This window comes from Diabrotica virgifera, chromosome 7 (assembly GCF_917563875.1).
Source record: "Diabrotica virgifera virgifera chromosome 7, PGI_DIABVI_V3a".
Classification (NCBI taxonomy): Eukaryota; Metazoa; Arthropoda; class Insecta; order Coleoptera; family Chrysomelidae; genus Diabrotica; species Diabrotica virgifera.
Genome location: NC_065449.1, coordinates 135,809,563 through 135,825,205, shown reverse-complemented (window position 1 = coordinate 135,825,205; position 15,643 = coordinate 135,809,563).

Here is a 15,643-nt window from a genome sequence, read left to right as displayed (position 1 = left end):
TTAAGTAATAATATTAAGAGAATAAAAGTTTTGATTCGAAAAGTATATGTAATGTAGAGTTCCCTCAGCGATGTGATATAATATTATTACAGTATAGCTCCCCGTGCATGACAAGCTTATGGAGGTAGCCCATATAGCCTAGGCTATAATATTATTAAAAAAATCACTTAGATGGGACAATGGGCCCATTTTTAAGGTGGTGCGTTAATTTCTTGGAGAAAGACAGAAAGATTGTCTAGGCCAAATATCTCACTTTTAGTACCATCCTTGGATTATAAGCTTTCATTTGACACCTTATTTATCATTCTACTTGGTATAAAGACGCAGAAGTTATAGTCGCGGTCGTACGGACCGGCGGAAAGACAGCTTAGGTCAAATCGCTCACCTGTAGTACCATCATTGGATTATCAGCTTTCATTTGACACCTCATTTGTCATTCTACTTGGTATAAAGACGCAGAAGTTATAGTCGCGGTCGTACGGACCGGCGGAAAGACAGCCTAGGTCAAATCGCTCGCCTGTAGTACTATCATTGGATTATCAGCTTTCATTTGACACCTCATTTGTCATTCTACCTGGTATAACGACGGAAGGGTTATATGCGCGGTCGTACGGACCGACGGAAAGACAGCCTGGGTCAAATATCTCACCTTTAGTACCATCCTTGGAATATAAGCTTTAATTTGACACCTCATTTGTCATTCTACCTGGTATAATGACGGAGAAGTTATATTCGCGGTCGTACGGACCGACAGAAAGATTGCCTAGGCCAAATATCTCACCTTTAGTACCATCCTTGGATTATAAGCTTTCATTTGACACCTCATTTATCATTCTACCTGGTATAATGATTGAGGAGTTATACTCGCGGTCGGACGGACCGACGGACAGACCATGTAGGTCAAATATCTCACCTTTAGTACCATCCTTGGAATATCAGCCTTCATTTGAAACCTCATTTCTCATTCTACATGGTATAATGACGGAGGAGTTATATTCCCGGTCGTACGGACCGTCGGAAAGACAGCCTAGGTCAAATATCTCACCTTTATTACCATCCTTGGAATATAAGCTTTCATTTGACACCTCATTTGTCATTCTACCTGGTATAATGACGGAGGAGTTATATTCGCGGTCGGAGAGACCGACGGAAAGACAGCCTAGGTCAAATATCTCACCTTTAGTACCATCCTAGGATTATCAGCTTTCATTTGACACCTCATTTGTCATTCTACCTGGTATAATGACGGATAAGTTATATTCGCGGTCGGAGGGACCGAGTCACAGACCGCCTAAGTCAAATATCTCACCTTTAGTACCATCCTTGTATTATAAGCTTTCTTTTGACACCTCATTTGTCATTCTACCTGGTATAATGACGGAGGAGTTATATTCGCGGTCGGAGGGACCGACGGAAAGACAGCCTAGGTCAAATATCTCACCTTTAGTACCATCCTAGGATTATCAGCTTTCATTTGACACCTCATTTGTCATTCTACCTGGTATAATGACGGATAAGTTATATTCGCGGTCGGAGGGACCGAGTCACAGACCGCCTAAGTCAAATATCTCACCTTTAGTACCATCCTTGTATTATAAGCTTTCTTTTGACACCTCATTTGTCATTCTACCTGGTATAATGACGGAGGAGTTATATTTGCGGTCGGAGGGACCGACGGAAAGACAGCCTAGGTCAAATATCTCACCGTTAGTACCATCCTTGGATTATATGCTTTCATTTGACACCTCATTTGTCATTCTACCTGGTATAATGATGGAGGAGTTATATTCGCGGTCGTAAAGACCGACGGACAGACCGCCAAGGTCAAATATCTCACCTTTAGTACCATCCTTGGATTATCAGCTTTCATTTGATACCTCATTTGTCATTCTAGCTGGTATATTGACGGAGGAGTTGTGGTTACAGACAGACGGACAGACGGACGTGGATAATACAAAGTTTTCACATTTTTTCAAAATTGGGTGAAAACAATAAAACATGATGCCAGACTGATTTCTTTATGAAAATAATATATACATTCTCAAATTGTCTATTTTTCGTTGTGAATAATATTGTATTCAACAGTGATGCCAAATTTCTGATGCCAAAATGATTGATAATGAAAGTGGGATATACGTTTTCATGTATATAACGGCAGCGACAAAACGGTAAAACACTGAACTAAATGTATATAATATTTTCACTGTACGATCATTTTGGACTCAAACATTTTATGGAATAAACTTATATAACTTAGTAAGAGGTAAACAAGGAAAGCTGATATATTAAAGTAACATCAAGGAATCAAATCTCTAACTACCGAGCTGATTAGACTTCTGGTAGCAAGTACAGGAATAAAGTTATTAAGGTAGTGTAAAGTGGCATCGATATACAGATGCCACTTTGCAAGACGATGCCAAATCGATGGTAAATGCATAATGTATCGATGCCAAATTGATAGTAGGATGTATATATATATATATATATATATATATATATATATATATATATATATATATATATTTACTCCCAGCGTATGAAGTGAGCCACATATCAAAAGAAACTGCGGTTGAAGTGAGGTCCTGTACAAAGTGAGGTCCAGTATACGGACCTCACTTAGTCAATCAATGTAAGACTTTTTCGTAGACATGTACTGATAGCAAACACTGTTTTTTTACAAAAAAAAGTGGGACCTCACTTTGTATGGTCCACATCAATTTTTAGTTCAGAGATTTTCCGCATAGAGGCGCTGACTTTGGCGTATATTTTCTAACCATGTATATTCTATGCCCTGTTGAATAACTTACGATGCACATAGTGAGGACCATACAACTGGCAACATCTGTTTAACCAATCTTTAAAACAGTGGATCGTCAATCGTCGCATAAATTCAAACAGTACAAAAATGTTTAATACTTTAATCCTTTTTGAGAGCGTAGGCGCAAAATTTCGGTCGAGTTCTTTTTAAACGCATTTATTTTTTTCGAATCCTGAGATAACTAATAGGTATTTTTAAAAAATTTAAACGCAAAATAGAAGACTACATTATTCCCGAGGGCAGAAAGTCCCTTATAATGAACAAAAAGTTTCTTTTGAATGATATATGTATTTAAAATTAAAAATCAGACTATTTTTTTTTCACCCCTGTGACTTATTAAAATAAATATTATAGAAGTTCTCAAGGACTTTCGACCATGGATAATACAGTAATATTTCTTTCTGCGTTTAAATTTTTTAAAAATACTTAAGGTTTTCTCAGTATTCGAAAAAAATGAACGCATTTAAAAATAATTCGAGCGAAATTTTTGCGCATAATATGCTCTCAGAAAGGCTTAAAATACTATAAATTTTTGTAATCAGTATTTCAATAGTTATTTATGATATAAGTGTTAAAAGTACACGTTTAAGGCACGCATGTGAAAGTTTTCAGAATGAGCGACAGCGAGTTCTGCAATTCACATGAGTGCCGTAAAAATGTACTTTTTAACACGCATATCATGCAATATTTTTTCTACAAACGTAATTACAGGACAATATCTACAAAAACTTTTACTTGAACTTGACTGACATTCCATTTTTATATTTTTTTGATATTACATCAAAATTGCCTATACGATCAATACGAATTGCAGTGCCATAAAAATTTTAAAGCACTAGTGCCTTAAAGCAGCGCCGGATAAAGGGACGGGCGAGCCGGGCGACCGCCCGGGGCGCTAGAATTTGGGGGCGCCAAATTTTGAGAGACGCTGATATATAAATATAATATTTACCCCCCTCCGTGGCTCAGTGGTAAGAGCGCCTGCCTTTGGATCGAAAAAATCCGAAAGGTTGTGGGTTCGAATCTCACCAGGGTCGGAAATTTTTCATTTATTATAAATTAATAAATGAATATAGTTTCTGTCCTCGTGGGATCGGTTCTCACAGGAGGGACCGCAGACGTTCGGATACAATTAGCGTCTCTTTGCAAAGACAATGACGTCGACATTGCAAAGTAACAAGGCACTTACTCAACACACACACTACTTACACATGACACTAGGTACCTAACTGTTCAAAATTACCGTACCTACCATGTCAATGGCCATTAGTTGTCGAGGCATTAGCTAAACAAAAAAAAAATATAATATTTTTTACATTCATTATTTTTTTGGACTTAGATTATCTTTGGGCTAAGATTACTCCTAAGACAATTAATATTAAATAATTGTAACAATAAGAAAACTATTTCTAGCTCACAAAAATTCTCTAATAAAAATAATGCAAACTAAAAATTGTTATGGCTTTTAAAGGTCATTTGTCAGGTAATACCTATCACTTTTATGGTATTACAATGTTATACATACATACTTAAAATACACGAAGATCAGATTTACGAAGTATCAACAAATTTATGAATAGTCAGTGATATTATTATACTGCTGCTTGTCATTATAGCCTCAATGGTTAAATAGTTTTGTCTTCCTGTTCTGTAAACTTTGCTTTATCAACATTGTCGTGTGTCCGTGGGTGTGTAATTTGAAATAAAAAAAAACAGGTATATCTATATGAATTAGAATTGACAAGTTCTTTTTCATAACATGAATATAATATAGAAATTTATTTCGAATACTTTGTACGCGTTAAGATGTGTCACTTTTTGCATAAAAACGGCACGAACGACGTATGAAAAAAAGGAATAATAGATTTTTGTATATATCATAAATTGAACGAGTAATTCCAAAATGACTTGTTATTTGAAATTTTCTTTAAAAAAATTCACACCATTTCAACAGTAGATATAAAATTATTAATTTTGTGTCAAAAAATGCGCAATAATTACCTCTTAAAACACATCAAATTTCATTTGCATATCTGAACCGGTTTTAGAACAATAAAGAAATCGTCAGTTTGTAAGAAAAATGTCAACACCCCATATCTCGGAAACGAAGTATTTGCTGACATACGCTTATAGAGCAAACTGTCATTATTTTTTCATATAGAATTACCCTTTAAAGTTTGTCGCATTTATTTAGAAACATCCTGTTTTTTCTTGACCACCCTGGATTTCCATAGTTTTCCTGTATTATTTCACTTGACCGTTATTTTCAGTTCTTTCTGTTTTTCCAGTCCTGCAGGTTTCTTTTCTAATATTGCTTCGTCCATTTTATCTCTAAAAGATTTGCGGGGTCTGTCTCTCTTCCTTCTTCCTATCGGGCTCCAATCTGTTATTCTGTTTATCAACGATTTTGGTCTGCTCTTCTGCCATGTCCGTACCAGGTTAATCTCTTTTGTTCTATGTTGTCTATTATCCCTTGAATTCATTACCATTATTTTCTTAATCTCTATGTTATTTATTCTATCCCTTCTACAGCTTCTACTTAGGTATTCGATCTCTGTTGCTCTTATTTTGCATTTGGTTTTCGTATTTTTTATTCAATTTTCACACCCATTATTGAGAATACTTTTTGTCATGGTGTTATATTATATTCTTTTTGTTTTTATACTGATGTTCTTATCCCACAGTACCGGTTTTAATTTTAGTATGCAGCATATTGTTTGTCCTAGTAACTCGATACCTAAAACCATAGCTTGGTTCTATAGGTATCGAGTCATAGAGATAATAAAAAGCTCATGAGATAATAAAAAAAAATAATGAATGATTTTATTTGAATTTGCATAGATGATTGTAAGGCTAAGGATATCACAACGGCTCTAAAAGGAAGAGAAAAAATAAAGATGTACAAGCTCGCGTTTGCAAAGAATATCCGCATGCTATTTTATGCTAAGTGGATGCCACTCCCTCAATTTAGTTATTGGGGATGCAGCTATATCTTGCGCACAATCAACATGTTTTTTGGTCTCGTAGAAGATTTATACACATTAAATGATATAAATGAGTCAGATTAAATAAATTATTAGACGAATTTTTTACTAAGCAAAAGCATTTTTGTTTAATTTAGTAGTATTTTGTATTTTGACAACGACACCCGATTTGGGCGTCGAAACGATAATAAAATAATTTTTTTCAATTTAATTGTGGCTTATTTTCCATCTAAATAGTTATTTATACACATTTTTTACTGGTTGTTGATAATGTGCATTTATATTTTACCTCGCTTCTTCGTCGCTTGAACTTAAAATGTGCTCGCTATGCTATGCCCTATGTTGGATAAGTTATAAGTAATAACTATCCTACTATTTTTTAAATAAATATATTTTTACATGGTTCTTTATGGTAAAATTTTGATTTTTTCCTATTTTTTTATATTTGCAGTAAATTTGTATATTCTTATATGAAGGGGCGCCAAATTTTATTTTGCCCAAGGCGCTCAGAACCCTAAAACCGGCCCTGCCTTAAAGTAGCATTTTTAACGCACGTATGGAGTTCTAAAAATTGCATTTTTAACACGGTTGTAGAAAAAAGCTTTTAAATGAGGTGTCACATGATGTACTTACTTTCCTATTTAAAAAAATCAAAGTTGTGCCTGTCACCTGAAGAAGAGGGATCGCGTAAAATTCGAAACATTGACGCTATAATTTACTATGATTATTTTAAAAATCGACCTATCCGAGAGTTTTTCTTATGTGCTAAAAATAAATAAGTTAATAAGGGGGGTAACACTTATTCCAGCGAACTGTATTTGTAACAACCAAGGGAGGGATGGCGGTTGTTGAACAAAAAACAGGTTTTCGGTTATACCCGTTTTTTACTTACGGTTTAACCTGGCGGTTATAACTAGTCAAAAAAAGCGGTTGTTCCTAAAACCATTTTTCGGTTTTTTTAATCAGAAGCAAATACTCGATAGGTTATAATGTTACATACATTTATATTGCAATTCAGTTTGCTCAATTTTCCTCCCGAAAAATTCCCCAACCAATTCAACCTATAAAAATTTTCCCATGTGCTTTCAAATTACCCTAAAAATGGGCGAAAGTACCCCAATCTGGCATCTCTGATTCGTCGCTCGTTGTAGACGGCGTCGGTGTATATTGCGTTGTCAATTGGGATATTCCCAAAACTCCCAAAAGTGATAATCCTACCGATCTACCGACATGTCCCTAGGATCTATCGAGTTTAAAAAAATATCCAAATGACATATTTTACTTAGAGGAAACAGTAGCGATCAACAGGTAGCGAAAACGCGTTCCAAGATTGCGGCTGTAATTTTGAATATTTTTTCGAGATATGTGGCACACGTATTCGTAATATAATAAAGAATGGCGGCACAGAGCCCAATTTAAAAAATATATTAATATGTGGAAATTACTCTGTAATTAAATACAATATTAAAAAAAACGAGCCTGTACCGCCACTAAGAAGAACAAAAAAATACACTTTCTTCAAATAAACTTTTTTATCCGATGCCTAGATTTTGTGTCATTTTGGAACTACTAAAATTTTTTATTTCATTAGTAGTTCCAAAATGACACAAAATCTAGGCATCTGATAAAAAAGTTTATTTGAAGAAAGTGTATTTTTTTGTTCTTCTTAATAGCGGTACAGTCTCGTTTTTTTAATATTGTATTTATTTACAGAGTAATTTCCACATATTAATATATTTTTCAAATTGGGCTCTGTACCGCCATTCTTTATTATATTACAAATACGTGTGCCAAATATCTCGAAAAAATATTCAAAATTACAGCCTCAATCTTGGAACGCGTTTTGGCTACCTGTTGATCGCTACTGTATCACCTTAAAAATAAATTCGATAAACCAATTCATCATTTATTGCCATCAAAAAATTTCAGTAAAATAGGTAGTATTTTTTAACACGTTTGTATAATACCTTTCATTTCCTAAGAATTATGTATTATTTAAAAATTATATAATGGAGATTCCTAATCATATTTCGGTATTCACATTTCATACAAGAGTCTCAAAGTACTAATACTCACTAGTACTCTCAAGAGAGTACTACTCTCTAGTACTCAAGTATAAACAATTTTTAGATGATTTTGGGAATATCGATTTCAAGCAGATCACCTACCTTTTTATGTAAATATTCATGTCTTTCATAAAAGCTGATGTGACACTTTCGTCCAGTTCTTTATTAGTAAATAAAAGTTGAATTATGGTTGTTTGGGTTAATAATTACTTCGCATATTATTTATAATACATATAGTAGGGGAGCAAAGTATGCTAAATGTGCAGTCATTCGAGCGCTTTGGGGACCTATTGGGTTGTGATTATTAGGTTCTAAAACCAAAAAAGTTAAGTAAAATTTTCCATTTTAGTGGGGACTTTCCATATTTTAATTTAATTTTCCATTTCCAACACCCGTTTTCTCCGATTATAGCGCCACCTATCCATAATTAGAAAAAATGTTTCGAATAAAAGTTGCTTATTTTTACGCAAAGAATCCAAATCTGAAATAAAAGAAAATAGGAGTTCCTATTTAATATTTTAAAGTAACCCCCCCCCCGTGGGGGTTGTGTTTGGTACCATTCGATAGATTTCAGAAAAAATATTCAGAAATTGTAGTGTATTACCTATAAGAAGTTACCGTTAAGCCGGGTCCAGACTATGTAACAAAACATATTAAATAACAAAGTTTTGTAACTTGTTACAAAATTTTAAATAAACAAGTTTTAAAACACAGTGTTGTATAACATTTTTCTGGTTATATAGCATGTTTTATGTTATCCAACAGATGTCGGTAAACATCAAAGGAAGTTATAAAACCGCACCGCGACTGATCTACACCTAAAAACATGTTATTGAAACATTTCTCTGGCATAGTACCTACGCGAGCAGCAACCGTTGGAGTCATATCGCCTTGTTCATTCTGGAGTGATTGTGCTAGATTTTTCTTTGCTCTGTTCACGTAGGGTAATTTACGCGATGAAATTGTCGAAAGAACTGAATACTCATTTAATTGAGCTATTTCGTAAGTAACGAGTATTATGGGATTGCTATGGGATGAGCTACATTTATTGATTTAAAAAAACAAATAAAAAACACGATGAATAGACTGAAATAGAAGTGAAAATAGATACAGAAACTGTAGTTAAAACTAATGCACGTACGCCTATAACTCAAGCCAACAAAAGAAAAGCAGTACGCGGAACCTTAACAGCAAATCGGTGCAAATCAACTCTAAATTTGACATAAATACAATTCTCTACAGAGCAGAGTGTTCAGACATAAAACCTGTAACATTCACTTCATTCGCTACACAGATGCAGACTGCTTCATCAGCTACTCAAACAGGCACTCAATCATACAATATATCTGAGCCTTTCTATTCCGTCCACTACACCTACATCCGCTACTTCTCCAGCTACACCAATTCAAACAAACAGTGACACTCAATCATGAACAGGTGAAGACGATAATACTGAGGAATTAAATTTTACAGAAATGTTATACTTCCTCTCTGAAATAATGAGTAAAAAGTTTAAAAAATATACTTTGCTAATAATATAACTGTTAATCTTTCTCTTACTGGAATTGCATCTCGAAATGTCTTTCCTGCCTATTTTATGGCCGATTTTATTTATAAGAAATTCAAAATCAGACCTTTCTATTCTTAAGAAGTTTTTAAAACTGCCATCGCATTTAATGTCTCCTGTCGATGGGTCTATGTTATCTCTTTCCAGATCAGCTAAAAGAGCTGTACCACTACCTATATTTTGCTCGAGCTGCTAATGAAGGACACATCCAAAATATTAATTTAACACGCCGGTGTCGCCTCCACAATATTACACAAGCTGCTGTTGCTATGAAGAGATCCTCCATACTTATATGACGCAATTTTATATACTACCTAACCTACCAGCTATCCATCTAAAATGCTGCAAAATTTATGCGCATGTTGTTGTTTTGTTTTTTGTTATATAGTCTGGATACTCATGCTATATTATAACAGGTTACATAACAAAGTTGTACAACAAATTTGTTGTACAACTTTGTTATTAGCATGTTTTGTTACATAGTCTAGACCCGGCTTTAAAAAGTTCCCCGTTTCAGGAAAAAATATTGTCTAAGAGCGATAGCCTAGTGACCTAGTGGGTAGACCTCGGATCTCGGATTCGTAAAGCAGAGGTTTCGATTTCAAATCCGGGGTGTGGATTTCCGATTTTTTTATTTATTGTTACTGCATTCATGTCTGTAGACAATGTTGCAATCTATTATGAGCACAATAAAAAAATATAGTAATAAAATAATAAATAAATATTTCAAAAAAAAAAACAAGAAAAGAAATACAATCACTGGAAGCGAAACTAAACAATACGGAAGAAATATAACCACTGGATTCGGAACTGGATATGGAACTGGATAATATTAGAAAACTGATATTATAATATGTAAGCACTACGAGCCTAGTAGGCCCATGGCTTGATGTACTATTCTTTTCCACTCCCTTTTGTCAGTCGCTTTTGTTTCCCAGTTCCTTAAGTTAATTCTTCTCATGTCTTCTCTAACTCCATTACTCCATCGTGACCTCGGTCTTCCTCTTCGTCTTTTCCCTGCCAATGCACTAGATAGTACCATTCTGGGAATTCTAGATGGAATCATCCTCTGCACATGGCCCAACCATCTAAGTCTTTGCGCCTTAATTACTGCTAGTATGTTAGGATCTTGATAGGGCTCAGTTAGTTCCTTATTTGTTCTTCTTACCCATTGTCCATTTAAGTTTTTCTTACCGAAGATTTTGCGCAGTATTTTCCTCTCCCAAACTAATAACAACTCTTGATGTTTTTTTGTTGTGACCCATGTTTCAGAAGCATACGTTACTATCGGCCTTATTACGGTCTTGTAATTTCTTAGTTTTGCTCTTCGTGATATACGTTTACTTCTTAACAACCCATTAAAAGCAAATATAGCGCGGTTGCCCGACATAATTCTCTTTTGTATTTCTTCCTCACAGTTAGGATCTCTTGTGAAGACAGTTCCTAAGTACTCAAATCTCTCAACTTCTTCGAATTTATACTGTGTTCCCTTCGCTGTTGTCATTGTTATGTATTGCCCCCGAACGAATTGCTTATTTGTCCATTCCATATACTTTGTTTTTGCTTCATTTATATACAATCCTTTGGTTGCTGCCCTCTCCTCTAGTTTCATGACTCTTTCTATAAGTTATATTTTGCTCCTAGCGAAGATTACCAAATCGTCTGCGAATGCCAAGCACTGATGTTTTTTGTGGTAGATCAGACCGGTTCTATTAACGTTTGCTTCCTGTATAACCTTTTCTAGTAATATGCTAAATATTATAGACGATAATGGATCACCCTGCCGCAGTCCTTGTTTGACCTCAAAGCTTTCTGTTATAGTATTGTTTATCTTGACTTTATCATACTGATATATCATACTAATATTGTTTAAAAACACTAATAATATTGATATAAAATGTTAATCAATTTTATTTATTGTTATAAGAATCAAAGGTAAATATGATTAGGCGAATGAAGCCTTAGGTTTCGCAGTCAATATCCCAACCACACACACATGTTGCAATCTATTTCAGTACGGTTTATAGTACAAACTATACATTTAATATCAAAATAGTGGGATATATTTTTTTAGTTGAGGACACTTGGTCACATTGCATTATTTCAGGATAAGGTGAAATATCTTCAATAAATGGAAAAAAGCATGTATGTCATATATTATAATACTTTCTATACTCTTAATATGTAGTCTCGTATAAATTTGTAGTGACATGATTTTAAGTATAAGAACAAGAAGCTTGCAACAATTTTCAGAGAAAATAGAAAACTAAAACTATTTTAAAATGATTATTTGAAATAAAACATATGCACATATTCACTGTATTTGCCATCTAGTGGAATAACTGTAAAAGTCAGTAAAAAAGGTACATTAAGTTTAATTAAATTAAGTAAATCATCTTGTATACTAAAATTAAGGTTGGAAAATTGTCGTTTCAAAATGAAAATCGACAGGGGCAACAGTACCTGTACTAAAATACACTCTGTATAGATAATTATGTCAATGTTAATAATACTGGATAGAGAATTGAATATCCTTTCAAATGAGCTAGCACACGCCCCTATTCCCTATTTAAAAATAAGGGGTGGGGGAAATGGAAGGGAGGGGTTTGACAAATGACAGATATGTATGTACCGTAAAAACTGTGTTCCCCTTAGATCAAAAGTCGGGCTTTTATATTTATATGTTAAGTTCAATATAAATTTCACATAACTGAACTATCACTGTATCATCCATTTTGATTATTATTGTTCTCAACTAACGCTATTTTCAAAATTCTTGCTTTCCTATCCATCTTTAACGTAAATTATTAAAAAATATAAAACTATTTCTTTATTAACGCTAGTCTCCGATAAGGCTACCGTGATTTAATGCTGAGGTACTAAAATGTTAAAAAATTAACAAACAGTACGAGCAAGAACAAAGAGTCCACATCCTTCTTATAACTACAAGTGACTGAAACTGAAACATCGAAACAATAATAATTCTTACTGTGTTATACAGAAAAAGGCAGTAGAAACGATTAATCTCATATTTATCGACAACACTGTATGGTCCTCACTTGATGAGCTGTAAGGAAATATACACGTAAAGTTGTCCTCACTTTGTGCGCATAACGAAAAAGTATATACAGTCTCACTTTAATAGCTGCGTATAATGGCCTCACTTGGGTGGCAATATACTTGAACAATACGGGACACATATACGTAATTTTTTTTGTGTATACTCGTCATTTTTTAATTGCTATTTACTTGTCAAGGTCACTATGAAGAGTTGAAACGATTATGTCTACGTTTTCTACCGGTCCTCACTAAGTGCGCGTAATGTCAGGACCTCACTTTGATATCTGTGCATATATATATATATATATATATATATATATATATATATATATATATATATATATATATATATATATATATATATATATATATATATATATATATATATATATATATATATATATATATATATATATATATATATATATATATATATATATATATATATGTATATATATATAAGTAGTGGGGTTCCTACGGTCTCCTCCGCATTCCACATTTCGCTCGCCATCGTTTTCTATCCACCCATTCGTTTTCGTCAATAGCTCTATCTGCCATAGACTGTTCTATGCCTTTCTTCCATGTTTCTGTAGGCCTTCCTCTTCTTCTATTTATGGGTGTGTAATTTAATGCTCTTTTTGGCCATCTTTTCTCTGACATCCTAATAACATGACCATACCATAGCAATTTCTTTGTTTCTATATGGTCAACCGTGGAATATAAACTCTTTGTCCGTCGTCTTATTTCCTCATTTGGTACATGTTCTAATCTAGATACTCTGCATGCTCTACGTAAGTAATCCATTTCCACTACTTCTATATTTTTTCTTTCGTTTCCTGTGAGTTGCCAACACTCTGCTCCATAAGTTATAATAGGTTCTACAATTGTTCTGTAGATTGTTAACTTTGTGTTCAGCTTCACCTTGTTAGACCATAGTAGACCATTTAAAATACGAGTTGCTTTCCTTCCTTGCTGTATCCTATGCTGTATGTCTCTTTTTGTAGTTCCATCTTCTGATATTATGCTTCCTAAATATCTATATTCCTTACATTTCCTTATATTTCTTAACTCTAATTCCGGATCTTCCGTTTCCTCTCCTATTCTCAAATATTCCGTTTTCTCCATGTTCATACATAGGCCCCATTTTTCATATTCGATCTGTAACTTTCTTAGCATATAATCCATATCATGTTCATCGTTGGCAAGAATTACTTGGTCATCAGCAAAAAACAAAGTTGTTAAGCAGTTTTCTTCAATCATTATTCCCATCCCAGCAACTGTTTTCCTCCATTGCTCCAGAGCTTTCTGGATGTATATTTTAAATAGTGTTGGCGATAAGCAGCACCCTTGCCTTAAACATTTTGTAACATGGAATAGTTTCGACATAGATTTTCCCTGTTTAATACAACTTTTCGGATTTTGATACATATTTTGAATTGCTCGCACATATGCTTCGCTTATGCCTATCGTGGTCAAAATTTCAAAGAGTTTCTTTAAAGGCACCGTGTCGTAGGCTTTTTCCAGATCAATAAATGTTAGGTGAGTAGACAGATTCCTTGCTCTTCTTTTCTCTATTATATGTTGCATCATGAATATGTTATCTGCGCACGATCTACCGGCGCGAAAACCACTTTTTTCTTCCATGTCCTGAATTTCTAATTCCACCCTTTTCTTTAATACTCGGCCATACAACCTCCCCATTGCACTGGTTATACTTATACCTCTGTAGTTTTTGCACAACGTTTTGTCTCCTTTTTTGTAAATCGAGCTAATGTATGCACAATTCCAGTCTTCTGGTATTTTTTCTCCCTGCAACATGCATTTGTTGAAGAGATCCGTCATTATTTCGTGCAGTATGCCCTTTATTTTCTTTTCTGATATTTTTTATCGTTTTCCATGCTTCAGCTACTTTGGATCCGCATATGTATCTTTCCACCTCTTCGCACTTTCTTTCCCATGTGTCATTTTTACTCCTTATTACTTCTCTTTTCACTTCTCTGTTCAGTTGTGCGTATACTCTTTGATCTTGTAAGTCCTGTGTCTGTAGCCATTTTTGGTACGCTGTCTTCTTGTTGTCTACTAAACCTTTTAGTTTCTCTGACCACCATTCTGGATTTTGTTTATCATCTTTTTCCAAATACCCTAACGCTTCCTTTGCTGCTGCGTGTATGCTTTCTTTTATTTGCTGGTACAACTTTTCGGTGTTATGGGTGTTACTTTCTATAAATCTTAATTTTGAGGCCAGTCTCAACTTATACAAAAATTTGGTCGATTCGTGTTTTAAGCTTTCCAACTTATAACACTTTTCTGAAATATTAGTTTCTTCGTCTTTTTTTAGCCTTTTTGTATTTGTTGACCGGTAAGTTATTCTTATGCTGGCTACCAACAGGTGGTGATCGGATCCACATTCTGGTCCCCGGTATACCCTCACGTCTGTAGTCTTGAGCCTAGAGCTTTCTCTTTGGATTATGTAGTCAATTATTGACCGTAGTTTTTTTGTAGGTTGCGTCCATGTGAATTTGTGGATATTTTTGTGTGAGAAGAACCTATTCATTATTTTTAGCGATCGGAATTGGCAAAAATCTCTCAGACGAGTACCGTTTTCGTTCACTGTTTCTTCGCCATACCTCCCCACTACAGAGTGATTCTGCTCTCTTCCTACTCTCCCATTTGCGTCTCCTAAAATGTACAATTCATTGTCATTTTTAATAGCATTTACTACATCGGATAGTTTATTGTAGAAATTGTCCTTTGTTTGTTTATCTGCATCTTCATTGGGAGCGTAGATTCCGATTATTGTTATGCTGTGACCGTTTTTCTCTATCTCTAATGTGATTATTTGCTCATCCACTTCTTCCCATTTTTTAATGTGTTTTCTATAGTCTTTCTTAATTGCTATAGATACTCCCCTTTTGGCTCTGCAGTCTTTAGGTACACCACTATAAAGATGAATGTAGTTCCCCGTCTCTTCATTTCCTTTCCCATTTTTCTTCGTTTCCGTGAGCACACAGATATCAATATTTTGTTTCTCCAGCTCTGAAAAAACTTCTGTCTGTTTCTGTAAATATTCTAAATTATGTTTATTAGCAACTGCCGAACGACAGTTCCATTGTAATATGTTTATTTTAGTTAGGCCTGCGATTTGATG